This window comes from Topomyia yanbarensis, chromosome 3 (genome assembly GCF_030247195.1).
Source record: "Topomyia yanbarensis strain Yona2022 chromosome 3, ASM3024719v1, whole genome shotgun sequence".
NCBI classification, from domain to species: Eukaryota; Metazoa; Arthropoda; class Insecta; order Diptera; family Culicidae; genus Topomyia; species Topomyia yanbarensis.
In genome coordinates this window covers 186,139,350-186,153,856 of record NC_080672.1, presented here as the reverse complement: position 1 = coordinate 186,153,856, position 14,507 = coordinate 186,139,350, and the positions used below count along the sequence as shown (strand labels likewise).

Sequence of the window (14,507 nt, the reverse complement as noted above, 5' to 3'; positions counted from 1 at the left end):
CGTCTGTGGACTGACGGTATGCTTTTATATGGATTATTCACTTGGGAGTTTTCCAAAAGCTGTCGTCAGTTCCCGACGGCAACACCACGGACTTTGGTCCGAATAAAACCAAAATAAGTTTCTCCGTCTTCTCTACTTTATTCTGGAAGACCGAAACTGCCGCAGGAAAGATTTTTGAAACACACTTTCCATACTTTTTTCGGCGCGCCGCTCGCGCAGCGGCGTAATCAAATTATCTCACTTAATGTATGGTCGGGGACCCGTCATGGCCACGGAAGGATAGATTTACCCACTTAAATAACCACACAAATCTTACGCCATGGTCCCCGAACGCATCAATTACACTTTCTGTCGTGTTCGGCAACATGAACATTTCAAACCCTTTTACAAAAGGGAACACTCGCACCTGAGGGTGCACTAAACTATGTAATTTCCTCTTGTTTGGGGCACCAGAACTTATATAAAAAGTACCTTTCCCCTCTGCGCCGAGGACACTTCGATCGCGTGAGTGGTTCCACTACTCCGGGACCGACCGTAAACGGAATAAAAAAAACCGCGATATAATAAAACAATTTGCGAACGCCGGTTTTGCGAACTGTTTTGTTTATTTACAATTTTGATGATTCATTCATCATATCGAATGGATCATCGATTTTGACATTTTCCCCGATGTTCGCACCAAGGCTCTACATCATGCAGGTGTAACCCGATTCGAATCAGAGTGGTGTGAGTGTTAGAGGGATGTGGGTTAAAAAGCGCCACGCATCTTCGATCTCGAATCGACTAATAAAATTTTATTTCGCATAATTTTGGGTTTGTGGTTAAGCCTGGGGTGGTTCGCTTGAGTCCAGCGGGAATCATTTTGATCTGTTTAAATTATGCGAAAGACATTCTTTGGTCCCTCTCAAACGTTTCTTTTGCCATGTACGAAGCGTTTTGAGGCGAAAAGGGACGAATATACAAACATTTTGTCCGGAATGTCTGCGAGTGGGAGAAATGATGACATGTTAAGCGGTATTGTATGAGTGAATGTATGAGTGTGGAATCGAACAGAGTGAATGAATGCATGTGTGAATGATAAGATAAAATTGTTTTGGGGTTAATTCGAAGTGCTTATCGGAATGTGAATGATCGAGCAGGCCAGTGATTGAGGATGAATGAATGGGATTGTATGAATGTATTTAGATTGAATCCCCAACACAAGTGTGTAGTACTGGTATCGTAAGGACACGTAAGACATTGCTGGACAGTTGATGAAAAGAACAATATAATGCCGACAACCGTTCCCCTGCAAGTTGAAACATTGAAAATTGTCAATGCCACTTGCAGAATTTTGGGAATATCGAGTTGTTACTGATTTTGTTTTCGGATTGGATTTAGGGTTCAACCCATAACCGAATAATGACAATGGCTGACAACCTCTCGCTTCGCGTATGCTGTCAGTATTATCAGACCCAACACAGACAAACAGTTCACCGGTTAGGACATCCGGTCGATTAGTTTTTGAGATGAAAATTTATATATTGCGGAAGAAATGATTAGGTGTAGTTAGTTTTTCTTTGTTTATTTATTTATTTTTTCATTTCGTTCATTATTATTGTATCGGTGTTAGGTTAGAAAAAAATTGTTGCCAATTTTTTTCCACCCGGTGTGGGCGAGATTGTAACCCATCAGGGTAACAATTTGGCACTGGGTGGAAATATACCCTTTTTTTGCGTATACACTCCGTAGAGTGTATTGTTCACGTAAAATTATGCTCACCGCTGTTCGGTACCGTTCACATTTAGTTGTAAATTTTTGTTCATTTTCGCGTTGGTGAACGGTTTTATTCGTACAGATAGGTTAGATAATTTTTGTTTTGCGTTTGTGAATTAGTAACATAGGGCTTAGGTAGGCTACCGCTCTCCTCCTGCAAAAATAAGTGTGCGTTGGTTATGCTGCTCACCGATGACAGCTGTGCGACAAGGCGGTTTGTGATAGTCGAGTGCGGAAGGCGGCCATCGAGTTAGAAAGTGACGAACCACGGCGTAGAACGGACGTCCATTTAGAAGTTTTTTCTCGGGAGTTTTCCGCCACTAGAAAACGTTTCAGTGCGCGCGTGCGACGGAAGTAATCCCGTCGAAAAGTGTCGGTCGTGGTTCGGTTACCATAGTGTTTTGTGGTGTTGGTTCGCCGGATATCAGAAGCTAAACGCAAAGGAGCCACTCGCTTCCCCGGCTAATTACCAAGGACCCAGTGACACCACGCCGCCCTCACTATGGAGGATCAGCCGAACGAGCATAGCTCTCCTCCACAGTTAATCGCCAAGGAGGGCGAAGCAGGTGGGACAACGGATCCACCTGAGGTAGTTTACTGCGGTATCTACCTGGGCCATTCACGGGGAGTGAGTGGACCCGGCGATTAATCGCCCCGTCGCTAGGGAGGTTCCAACAAAAGAGTCTTGCTCACCTCCCTGGCTAATTGTAAAGGACCGCTGCGATAGCAGCCAATGGTACCTGCGGGAGAACACGGCCGTCGGAGTCCCGGCCGGTCGGATAAACCTTCGCCTTCCGCCATCGCCGAAAGTAGCTGATTAGTTTCACCGGCAGAGTGCAGCACAGAGGAGAATAAAAGTCGGTAAATTTAGTTTATTTGTTTTTTGCTCTTTTTTGTTTGTTATTATACGAAAATCCGAAATTCCGGTAGGAGCACCTAGGCCGCCCTGAAAGCAAGGGTCCGCCGGGCAATTAAGAACCCGAGTAGTGGGCAAACCCCTACTTATAAGTTTTACATATGACAACTGGAGGAAAACAAACCCCCAAGTAGTGTGAGTAAAATGATTTGCATAGAACTCTATAAGTCCGTGTCGCTGTTTTTTTGTTGTTATTTACTCCCAGTATAGTTCTAGTTAGAATCGGTTGTGTCACTGGAGCCGGAATGCGAGCTGGAACCAGCCAGAATTCCGGTTCATTTCCGGATGAGCTTAACTGGGCTGTCTTACCATCATCATCATACCCAGTTAAGGTCAGCCGGAAATGAACCGGAATTCTGGCTGGCTCCAGTTCGTATTCCGGCTCCAGTAACACAACCTATTCTAGTTGGAATCGGTTGTGTCACTGGAGCCGGAATACGAACTGGAACCAGCCAGAATTCCAGTTCAATTCCGGCTGAACTTTACTGGGTTGCCTTGTGAAGTACTTCGACGTCAACATTTCATATATACAATATGCTCATGTTGAGAAAATGGCGTCTGAAAAATTACCTCGTACGTTATATTCCCATTTATGAACAGGAGCTTGATTTAAGGACCAAACAACTCAATGCTGTGTTAAATTAACGCTTTTTTCTAAATAATATACAAGATTTATTAAAAAAATTGTATTATGAACGATTTTTGCAGATAAATGTTTTGGTCCCTTTTGAAACATCGCATGATTTTGTGCCCTCTCCCATAATCCATTTTCGGCGAGACGTTAGCTTATAGTGCATGCGGGTGAACCCTTTTGTTTATAGCGAATGATTATGTGACGTTTATTTTGATCCCTTTCTCGGTGTTGGGAAGTTTTTGTGCCCTTTTCAACTATAGTCTTTTTCATAATACCCATAAACACTTTTTTCCGTTTTGTTGTTTGGTGTATATGAACCGTTAATTTTTGAGGGGAAGTGAAAGGGAACATAAACAAAACAAGTTATTTTGCTAATGTGCCTTTTCGATAATCTATTTTTTCGCCAACAGTCAGGTTTCAGAATCGGCTTATTTAAGGTGTGTATAAAGCGTTGTTAGTGTCCATTTGAAGTAAGTATTAACCGGAATTGTTTACGTTTTGTTTATTGGCCCATTTGAAATGTTCTCATCGACTTGATCTAGTTTTGGCAGATCGCACAGAAGAGTATTCGTATCAAAAAGCCGGCCAAAAGCATTAATATAATTTGTTACACGAAAAAAGATAAGTCAATGAATGGAAACCAGTGTCATAAGATGTGCTAAGTAGTTTTCATATGGTATTGTATTGTAATTATGTTTGTATGCATCTTAACGTGCGGTTGTAACTTTATGTAACAGTACCCGAATGATTCGGAAGCGTCGTTCCGAGCAAAGGAGACGATTTCCTGCGCGTGATTCGTGTGCCGTCTATTTCGGTCAAAACGCTGTATCTCTTACAATATTTGGAAAAAAACTGCTCAAATTTTGCACAGATATTCTCTGAAAGTAGACTAATTGATTAAATAAATTGAAAAAGCAGTCAATTCTAAAATCGCGTAAATAAATGGTATGAAACTGAATAAGACGTCGTTTTATAAAATGCCTATTAAACACAAAATGGCAGAAATCGGCAGCAATATTACTTTTGATTCACTTACTGAGACACTGATTTATCAAATGTTATTAAAATTTGAGGTGAGAAATGGTGAGAACATAAGTATATATCACTTTATAATACCAAATTATTTGGGAAATGTTGTATAATATATTCAGCTCGATTATAAGTGGCATATTCATTGAACTATGTGGTTAATTTCGATTTTCGAATATACATACCAATGGATTTAGCAGATACTTTACGATTAGCCGATAAATAATACTGGTTCTTAGATACATGAAATAAAATATCGACTTTTTGACGATAATTCTTTGCTTTTATTTTATTCTATTTCTGACGGATCATGCTGGTTGTAAATGAAATAAATAAATCAAACAAAGCTTCCAAATTGTGTAATATCTATCCAGGAAACCATTCATGTTGGATTAGAAGCTATTGCACGAGTTTGGAGTTTTCGCTTTTCGCCAGCTTTTTGGCTCAAATAGGGTAAATGTACTATAATTCGCCCCCCTAAAACATTTGTTTGCAGAAAAACATTAAATTTCAACAATTTTGAATTGCTCTAACTAATTTTATTTTATCATTCTCATCACGTATCATATAGTATCCAATAATCCTGAATAAAAGTGATTCAAAACATTAAATTAACGAAAAAATAACAATATTCTAAATCGAGATGAGTTTCAATTTTCGTCCCCCTAAATTTAATCTTCGCCCCCCTCTTGCTCTATTCTTCGCCCCTCGTGCGCCCACGCACAATTTCACGTCTTCTATCATGCTACAATATCACAGAATTGGTAATAGAGAAAAGATTAGACAAATCCAGATTATATTTTCAAAAACTAACTATCAAACAAATAATACGTTAACTTACAAGCTCTTGTATTTATAGTCTTGTTATGTTGTGTTGTGTTGCGAAACGAGCGAGAAGCACTCCAAGTTCGTTCGTTCGCGAGCGTGTACGAATAGCACTGCCCATGATCGCATATTTGTCCCGTCTTCTATGGGATTTCCTATCTTTATGGGACTGATTTGCGGTCATGTGCAGAGTATGCCTAGCGCTCTTCATCGTTCGCGACTGGGTGAAGCAAAATCTCGAGCGGGAATCCTCGCAAGAAACCCAAGCTTTCATCTAGTATGTAGGGCATATCCAGGAAGCTTTTCTCGCAAAGTCTCGTGTGCTTTGTTATCTCGCAAGCGAGAAATGCGTTGAAGAGCACACGCGAGTGTGGATGGACTACTAATGGCATATTCATTTTGGACAGTGCACTACACCGGTGTAGTCGGTGTTACACTCATTCAAACTTGGGTGTAATCAGTCTATCTCTTTCTTTGCACTGCACCGGTGTAGCACCAAGAAAACACGAAAACGCCATAAGAGTGTTCTCGATACTTCGCGCGAACAAGGAAGGCGATGTACGCGCCAACGAACGAGAATAGCAAAAACGAACAAACCATTCGTTAACTAAATAGCATTACTAGAAAAATACTCTAAATGCTAGAAAAATCAAGACACCCAAGGCTTCTCACTATATTTTCGTAACTGCACAGGATTAAAAATTTATTTGCCTCCGGTTTTGCAGCAGATGCAATGGATACATAAATTAATATGTCAAGCATATCTTTTAAAAATCATTTTGGAATTATCAACTGATATTCTTTGTGTAAATCATGAATGAAACAGATATATTTTTTGGTAGTTGACTTGGAGCAACAATTTCAATTTCTTTCAAATATTTCGAATATGCCCAAAATGACTACAGATGCTTACTTAAATTAAAAGGATATATTTGTAGATACGAAACAATAACTATTCTTTAGTCTTTCTTTTCGTTATACGCAAAACTACTCCATGTGCAATGGAATACCCAATACACATGAGACAATTATACGTAGAGTGGCAGTATAAGTTCTTAAGAATGTTTTTCCAAATTATTATAAATATCCAAGTAGTAGAACCAACATTATAGCGTATTTCATTATTCCCTAATGAGGTCTCGGGTATATACTAGAAACTTTCCACGTGATTATCTCGAAATCATGTTTGCCGAAAATGTTTTCAACGGATGTCTCTTAGACAAAACGCGCTTTTGTGAAAATGGTTATAACTTCGACAATTAGGGTGGATGTACCAATAGTCGCATACTCAAGGAAAACTTTGGCTAAAAATCGATGAATAGACCTATGGGCAATGTTTAAACATTAAACGAAAGCCTTCAATCCCTACTTCATAGGAAAAATATAAAGATTGTTTAATAACCAATTTATGTATTCAAAACCGCTTGTACCACTATAGGAACACATGTACCAATAGTGGAGCAATCGCTAATTTCTGGTCCTATTGTTGCAAATCCCATTGATTTCTTATGGGACTTGCAACTATAGGTACACTATGTCAACTATAGGTGCAAGGAAGATAACATCAACTTTTTAAAAGTTTTTTTTATCAAATTTCAAGGATACCAGTTTTATTGTTGCATAATTTTAGTGCGATGAATCGATAAAAAAATATTTGTTGATGATTGGTACCTTAGTTAGACGTATAACCCACTACTGAAACTATTGGTGCACCTCAACTATAGGAGCACCCACCCTATTAATATTTATTCATGTTCACAAGTGGGTTTTGCAAAATAGACATTGTACTACGCTAGACGTATGATAAGTATTTGATATAAATAAGGCTACATACCTTCATAAAATTTCAAATTTTTCCCTTTTGTCCTGCACCTCAATATGTAAAACCCCTTAATCACAGACAGAAACTCCGTTGTATTTGTTTTCATTAAGGCTTTACAAACGAATTAATTTTTGGCTTGTTTCTCTATAAACTATTAAAAAAATGAATGGAGAGGTTGTATTTTGATAGGTTTTGTCTTCCTTACAGAGAAAGCCTAGAAACCTGCTCGGTGCTGTTTAGAATCCGCATATCATAAATATACATTCGTAAAACATCAAACATTACGTTTGTAAAAGGTTTTCTAATTATAATTGATATAGTTTAATTGAATTGTTAATAACATATTTAAGAAATCGAAAACAACTGCGCTGGATTCAAAGATAGATTGCAGAATCTGATTATCTTCCCTGCAACTGAATAGGCAGAGAGCAGTCTTGTGACGCTCTTATTTTTTCCGGTATATAAAAAGGTTACCAAGCAGTTTATCCGTTTTTACTCGGTTTAGAGATATTGACCTTAGAAAGAGTGAATAGCTCTGTAAATAGCGAAAAGCGAAGCGAAAACAGGTTATGGTATTTTAGAATATTGTCTATTTCAGCCGTCTATATTACTTTCGAGAACATCAGAAATCGCTTGAAGCTCCATAATAGAAGTTATGGTGAAAAAACTGTTTTTGAGGGGCCTTTCACAACCAACGCCCTGTATCTCGAAAACCAAGAGCTTCCGAAAGAAATCTTCCTGGTAAGTTTCTCTACAACTTAATTGAAGTGAGTATTTTTCTATCTGAATTATTGAAGAAAATAAATTTCGTAACTAACTATTAGTCAACGATCCGATGTGATTGAAAGAAAGAGCGTTTTATTTCAAGAAATTTCCTCAAAGACTTCACATAACTAAAATCAATAGTCTACTTTGTGACCACTGTGGAACGGGGCGAAGATAGAAACCTATACGAAGAAAAGAACGCTATATGGGATTTCGCCAGGGGCGAAGATTAGAATTGAGTTTCATCTTGCGTTAATTTTCGCCACTTTTTAAAATTGTTCAAACTTAATTAAAGAAAGGTAATAATCGCGGATGTGCGTTGACATGTATTCCTGCAATGCTTAAAAACATTACTATTGAATATTCTAACGCTTACTCACAAAATTTATATAACTTTCCCCGCGATAAAAAATTGTCACCATTTTTAGTTTTCAAGAAAATAAGTGCTCTACAGGTACTACTTTATTTACGACTAAAAATACGTTATGAAATATTTTTGTTGAAAATAGGGCAGTTTTCACATTTTATTCGACTTAGTTTGTTTTTCAGTAATAGTCGAAAGCGGAGTTCCAGATCGTAAAGCAGATAGAATTATTTATAATTGTTCTGCAAGGGGGGCGAAAATTAGGGAGGGGGCGAAGAATGATACTTCTACCCTACTCCTCTGTGAATCGCAGCATACATCACGCAGAAAAAAATTAGCAAAAATAAACAAATTTTGGTTTCAAATAACAATTTTCCCGTTTGATATAGTGACAAACAAGAGTCAGGTTTGATTCAATCAATACTGTTGGTTGAAATTATCAACAAATTCATTTGTTGGCTTTTCAGTAGTTTCAACTAATATTTCGTTTGAGACAACAAAATCATGATAAATTTAACCGAACAAACAAGTTCGAAGAAACAAAAACAAATCTTTTGTATTAACCAAAGGAGAGAACAACTCAAATTTAATTGAAATAAAACAAAGATTCTGTTGGTTTTTAACAAAGGGATCAGTTAGATATAACAAATTTTATTTTGATTCAACAATGTTTCTATTTAAAATGCAAGCAGAAGTATTTGTTGAACTAAACCAAATACATGCTTTCGAAAAACACCCATTTCAGTTTGAAACAGTCATTCGCCGCGTTTTAAGGTTCCCCCACACTGACGCGATTTTGTCGCAGCGACTGCGAAAATTTCGCGAAGCGATTTGTCGCTAGCAACTCTGCTCATGGCGACAGATGTGCGCTCCCATACTGACGCGAACTTTTCGCGTCGGCTGTTGCGAAATTGCAGCGATTTTTGAACAATCGCTGCGTGCGAGCATTGTGTCACAGTCGCTGGGTGTTCGCCAGATATTCAAGATGGCGCAGACTAATCAACTATTGTCATTTGGCGCATCTCAACTTTACATAAGTTGACCAGAATTCCGAAAAAAATGAAAATAGTTATACGAAAAAATCGCCTAAATTTCAAAACCAAACTGATGGACGCTTCTATACCATTACCAAGTCCAACAAAGCTATTTGAAAACGAAGATTACATACCGTATGAAAGCCAGGTAAATCGAATAAATACTGGAGCGGTAGAATTGAATTGAAAGTAGGGTGGTTGGAGCTATTTACTATAATCCAGTGCTTCAAGTCCTTCGAGAATAAAAAATATTCCAAAGCGGACTCATCTTTCCAAAGAGCTGATCGAAAAATAGTTCGACGAACCCAACGATTCCGACGTAGAAGAATTAGTGAAAGCATTGGAAAAACGAAACGTCGGTAATACTACGGATGATGAGAAAGGCCTCCCGGAAAAGGACGATCATTTCTTGTTCAACGAAGATGTTTTAGCATTTTGTTTGAGGGAAGAAATTAACGCCAATGAACGGTTGAACATGTTATGCCAAAGATTCCATAACAATCTGAAATATAAGAATATAAAGTTCATACCGCAAATCGAGCGGGAGATTGAAGTTCCCCACAACATAAAGATAATCGATGAAATCTTGGGTACGGACTCGATCGGAATTCCCATGCGATCAGATGATAATCATGTTTCTTCAGCTGGACGAATAAATAGCAACCTCTCGTCGAGCAAGTTCTGTATGTTGATTAACGGTATAACCCAATAGAGCAAGTGCACATCAAATCAAAATATACTCACACTAGCTTTGTTCCAGTACAAGGAAATAACTCCGGAGTAAACAGGAGCAAAAAATTCTTGCTCCTTTTTACTCCGGTTTGCTACCAGAAGAAGAGAGTAAAGGAACGATTTTCTCCGGAGTACTTCCAGTTTCTCCTGGAACAGACCTACTGATAGCTGCTCAATTTCTCACGTGTATATGTACATGTATCTGTCCGCCTAGATTGAGAGAACATTCGAAATCAAAACCCCACTGCTTCTGGTCGGATATACGAGCAGCAACGACAAATCATCTGAATACACCTCTATCGAAGACTGCATATCAAGAAGACTGCTAACTCTGTCCAGAATCTGGAGACAGTAACAGCAACGCCACTTGCGGGTACTTCCCATAGTGATGCACACACACATATACACTTTTACATTAAGCTTCCTACCTGCAGACAATAGAGGTGCTGTAACCTCTGTCGCTTCTCGTTTGTATGGGGGAAGGAAAGAGATATCAGTCTTCTTAATATGTAGTCTTCGCCTCTATGCTAACCGGATCTAATCTGCCGTATACTGCCCATAAACGCAAAAGAGTCCCATGTGGATTTTTGTCGAAAATGAGTTATCCGTTGGATTGTATTCTGTATCACCACTGAATCACACTGCACAAATAAGATTACCGGGTTTGTTTAGAAAATATCAAAAAAAATACCAAAACATGGTTGTCCCATCCATTTGGCTCAATGGATGGGAAATCTTGAACAGCGTTTTTCTCGGCTTGCTGTTTTTCAACATGGGACTCTTATGCTGTTATGGGCAGTATATGCGAGAGTTAACTTACATCTCCTTGTTTATAATCCTGGTACCGAATGTGGAGACTCCCAAGTTCGGCACCAACGGGCTGGAGTGTGTGGTGTTGCAGCAGACTGGTGCGTATTTATCTGTGAGGAGAGGAGTACCGCAGCGAGTTTCCCAGGAGGGGATGCTACCGCTAGCAATGTTTATCAGTGGCGAAAGGGTCTGCGTTACAAGGCTGCTTGGTCCGATCAACGTTCCCTTTGTGATCGATGAAAACGTGGAGCTAATGATATATAGGCGATATGTTTCGCCAATTCCTATTCACTACAACATGGACGCATGTTCACAAATTGGCGGAATTCGGTCCACTAACTGAGTAATTTTTAATCGGTTCCAAAGATAGACAATATTTATGAAGCCAAGCTTCGCCGAAGGATTAAGGTGTTTTATTACCTTGTTTTACATCTTTTTGGAGTACGATGTGTATCTTATCTGAGGACAAAGTCTCCTAACAGGCGATAGTACTTTTGTCATTATACGAGAGAACAACGATTTCTAATTTGTAGATCCAACCAGCGGTAAAAAATACTCCAGCTCCGATACGTACTGTCCTTTAAGTAGAATTTACTACTTTGTCAATCAGGACAACGTCTAGGGAAATATTCAAAAAGAGAACCGGGTGTTCCTGACGCAGCTAGATGTGAACAAATCAGCCTACTGAAGACCGCTATTCAATCGATCTCATGAAGCTCCCACCGGTTGTATTCACGATGGAATTTACTTGTACAAAAATGCACTGAATGTACGAGATTTGTAAAAAACTATTGAAAAAAAGATTGTTAAGAAGATTGCAATCTGGAAAACGCACCGTAAAATTACATGGAACCGGTTAGTTTATGAAGCTATCAATTGTGTATTCTCGGATGGTATGCTATAGCAAAAAACGCAATAACTATATTCTAGTTTCAGCCATATAAGTAACCAACTTGCATACGCCCTTCCCAACTTTCAGTCGGACACTAGTCTGGAAACTAATACGAATGGCAATCTGGAACTGTTCAGTCAACTGTTATCCTTTCTTCAATAGTATATACAATATAAAGTATGCTGCAATTTAAACTTTAAACTTGCTTTTCTAGAAATCAATATATTGTCACTTAGCCCGGTCTGACATAACTCCGACCAGTTCGCTCTCAGCAAGACTTATTCATTACCAGCCATCGAAGTTTAGTCTTTGGTCGTGGTTGCCGAATGAACCATCGCAGATCCGGATCGCAAGAATCTGGGGGATTTGTGTAATCCTCTATTTTCTCCACAGTTATTTCCACCAAACCTTATGACACTGTTGCTATAATTTGTATTTTTCGTAATTTTGCAGTTTTATTACGTACGAAAATCTGTTAGTTTACACTGTACATCAGGTCAAGGAAAAGCATTTTTGGTTAAAGTTAACAATTAACATAAGGAGCGAATAATTATTTATAATCTTTTGCGCAGCGAATGCCTGCTCAGCTTTATACTCGTCGAAAGCCTCTACGAGGACAACCCGCTTGATCTCGCTACATCTTACGAAGTAAGATAGCTCATTTAGAATTTTATCCATGGTATTGCTCAATTGGGGGCTTCTGCAGATTTTTCTCGACAGTTTCACCGGGTGTCCGACGGTTCCATACAAATAGCTACATTGGACCCACAGTACGATGTACGGGTGATTGGTAGTTAGTTTGCACCGCTTCTCCTTCTATCGCTGTATTGTAGCACAATCTGTATCTGCTTCGTAAGCAGAACCACTCACAGGGGCAATGGTACTCACCCAGCCCAGGTAGTACTTTAATATCGCCGTTAGTAGTGCGCTGATGAAAAAATGTGTATCCTTAATGTCGGCCAGCAATAGCAGGTAACAAAGATCGTTCATAAAATTACTATCAATTTTAAGCGCAGCCCGATTAGAACATGTACTGCTTTGAGTTCCAAGAGTGCACGCACCACTGCTTAGCGTTAGCCACATGGAATTTACCAGTTTGGGTACAGTAAAAAAATCCACTGGGCACTGCTGCGTTATGCCGGCAGCCAGCATTATCTGTAGTAATAAATTAACACAACTGTTTGAACAGGTAAGTGAAGGGTTTCTATCAAGCCTACCTGGAGTAACTGCGGCTACCTGTAGCTTGCGTTTTCCGCCGCCATTCTTAAACGACACAGCATTGATTCAAATATACTCATGTGTTCCGAGCTGAATGCTTCAATTTCCTGCAGCATGTCATCGTTTAGTTGAACGCACAGCAGAATTCCTAGACGTGCCTTTTTGTGCAAAGGTCTCCCGTGATAATTGGTTGCAGTGGAAAGAACTTCCCCACTAAACGCTTTTTGTCTAGTCAGTACTATGGTTTCACTATTCCGTCGATTTTTACCACCGGCGCAACCATCGCTCGCTGTCACTTGACTGCTAATGTTCGTATTGACCTCGATGAAAGCTGCCATACTGACTATAGTTGTCTAAACTTGTGCAATTCAGAGGCTGTGGAATATCAATACTGGTATCTAAACTAAGTCTTCGAAATCACTAGAAATTGATGCTAGACTGCTTCGGTGCGATGGCGTGGTTGACATGATGAAAACGCCCAAGGTTCCGTTCCACCATACCCTGAGTCAAGGCCACTTTTGGTTGAAAGTCTCGGATCTGCCAGATGCTCCAAATGCGCAAACTCGATTGGCAGTGGTGGCCTTTGTCTGTGGTTGTACGAAGTATCATATTACGTCAAAGTGGACGAAGTAACAGTAAACGACCGTAGTGACGTTGTACCTATGGAGCTACGATCACTTTCCGACGTATGTCGGCCGTTGTATAGTGCATTCTGACCGATACTTGGCAGTTCATAGCCCAAGTAGGTGGAAGTGGATACTTTTTTACTGCTGTTGCTGCTACTGTTGGCTACTGAAACACGTAAGCATACTTAATGGTTTTTCGAGTTTTTAATCAATGTACCTTCAAACTGCTGTCCTGGAAGACTATAGGTGCAGAACCAAAAATCATTTCGGCCATCGACGTGGTATCGCTTTTGGTATAGCTGTTGTGCTGATATAAAATTTTGCGATGATAAAATTTCCCACGCTGTTGGATCGCTTTGTGGCTTTGTATTGCGGTACTGCAAGTGGACGTTGTTGCTGCATTGGATTCGCCGGAAATTTTCTCGACCGCACTGGAATCAAACAGTAGTTTACGACCTCGAATGTCACATTCGCAGACAAGAACACGAACCTGGTCAGCGGTGAAAGTTGATTCTTCTGAGGTATATTTCTGTGTTGCTGAACTAGCACTGCGCTTCTTGGTATACTATAGTTGAAAACAGATTGTTGAATAATGCAATATTTATAGTCAACTGATTTACTATCCTCTCTTCTTGTTTGTTTTCTTACTGTGTCTAGACTGTGTCGAGCAAACGACCTGCTTCACGCAAAGATGTTTTAAATACAAAGACACGCGGACAAATACACTATTCTCACTGAATGGCTGATAAAACAATCGAAAAATATATTTTTTTAATTTTAGGACAACATACGTCGTATTACCATGAGATTAAAATTGAGGTTGTCCCATCTAGCTACTATAGTTTGCAAATGTCACTTTGTGTCGCTTGTAATGCGAAATTCGCGCCGGTGTGGGCACACATGCGAATCGCACTGTCGCAGGAAGCGCGACGAAATCGCTAAGCGAAATTTTCGCAGTCGCTGCGACATAATCGCGTCAGTGTGGGGGAACCTTTAGATTCAACTAAACGTTTTGTTTATTCAAAAAGGTCTGATTCTTCTGCGTGATGTTGTGGTATGTGTGCGTAGATCTGTGCGATATTATT

The 14,507-nt window shown here is 39.5% G+C and overlaps 1 protein-coding gene and 1 long non-coding RNA gene across 22 annotated transcripts in view; both read right to left on the bottom strand.

Moving 5' to 3' along the window:
• Positions 1-14,507, bottom strand: part of LOC131691078 (metabotropic glutamate receptor 8) — a 1,433,400-nt gene that overhangs the window by 1,138,195 nt on the left and 280,698 nt on the right. The gene's annotated exons all lie outside the window — the stretch shown is intronic.
• On the bottom strand, positions 11,942-14,040 carry LOC131691111 (uncharacterized). Its single transcript, XR_009305704.1, has 3 exons — positions 13,913-14,040; positions 12,796-13,853; positions 11,942-12,733 (listed from the first exon to the last, which is right to left on the bottom strand). It is a non-coding gene; the product is annotated as an uncharacterized LOC131691111 (long non-coding RNA).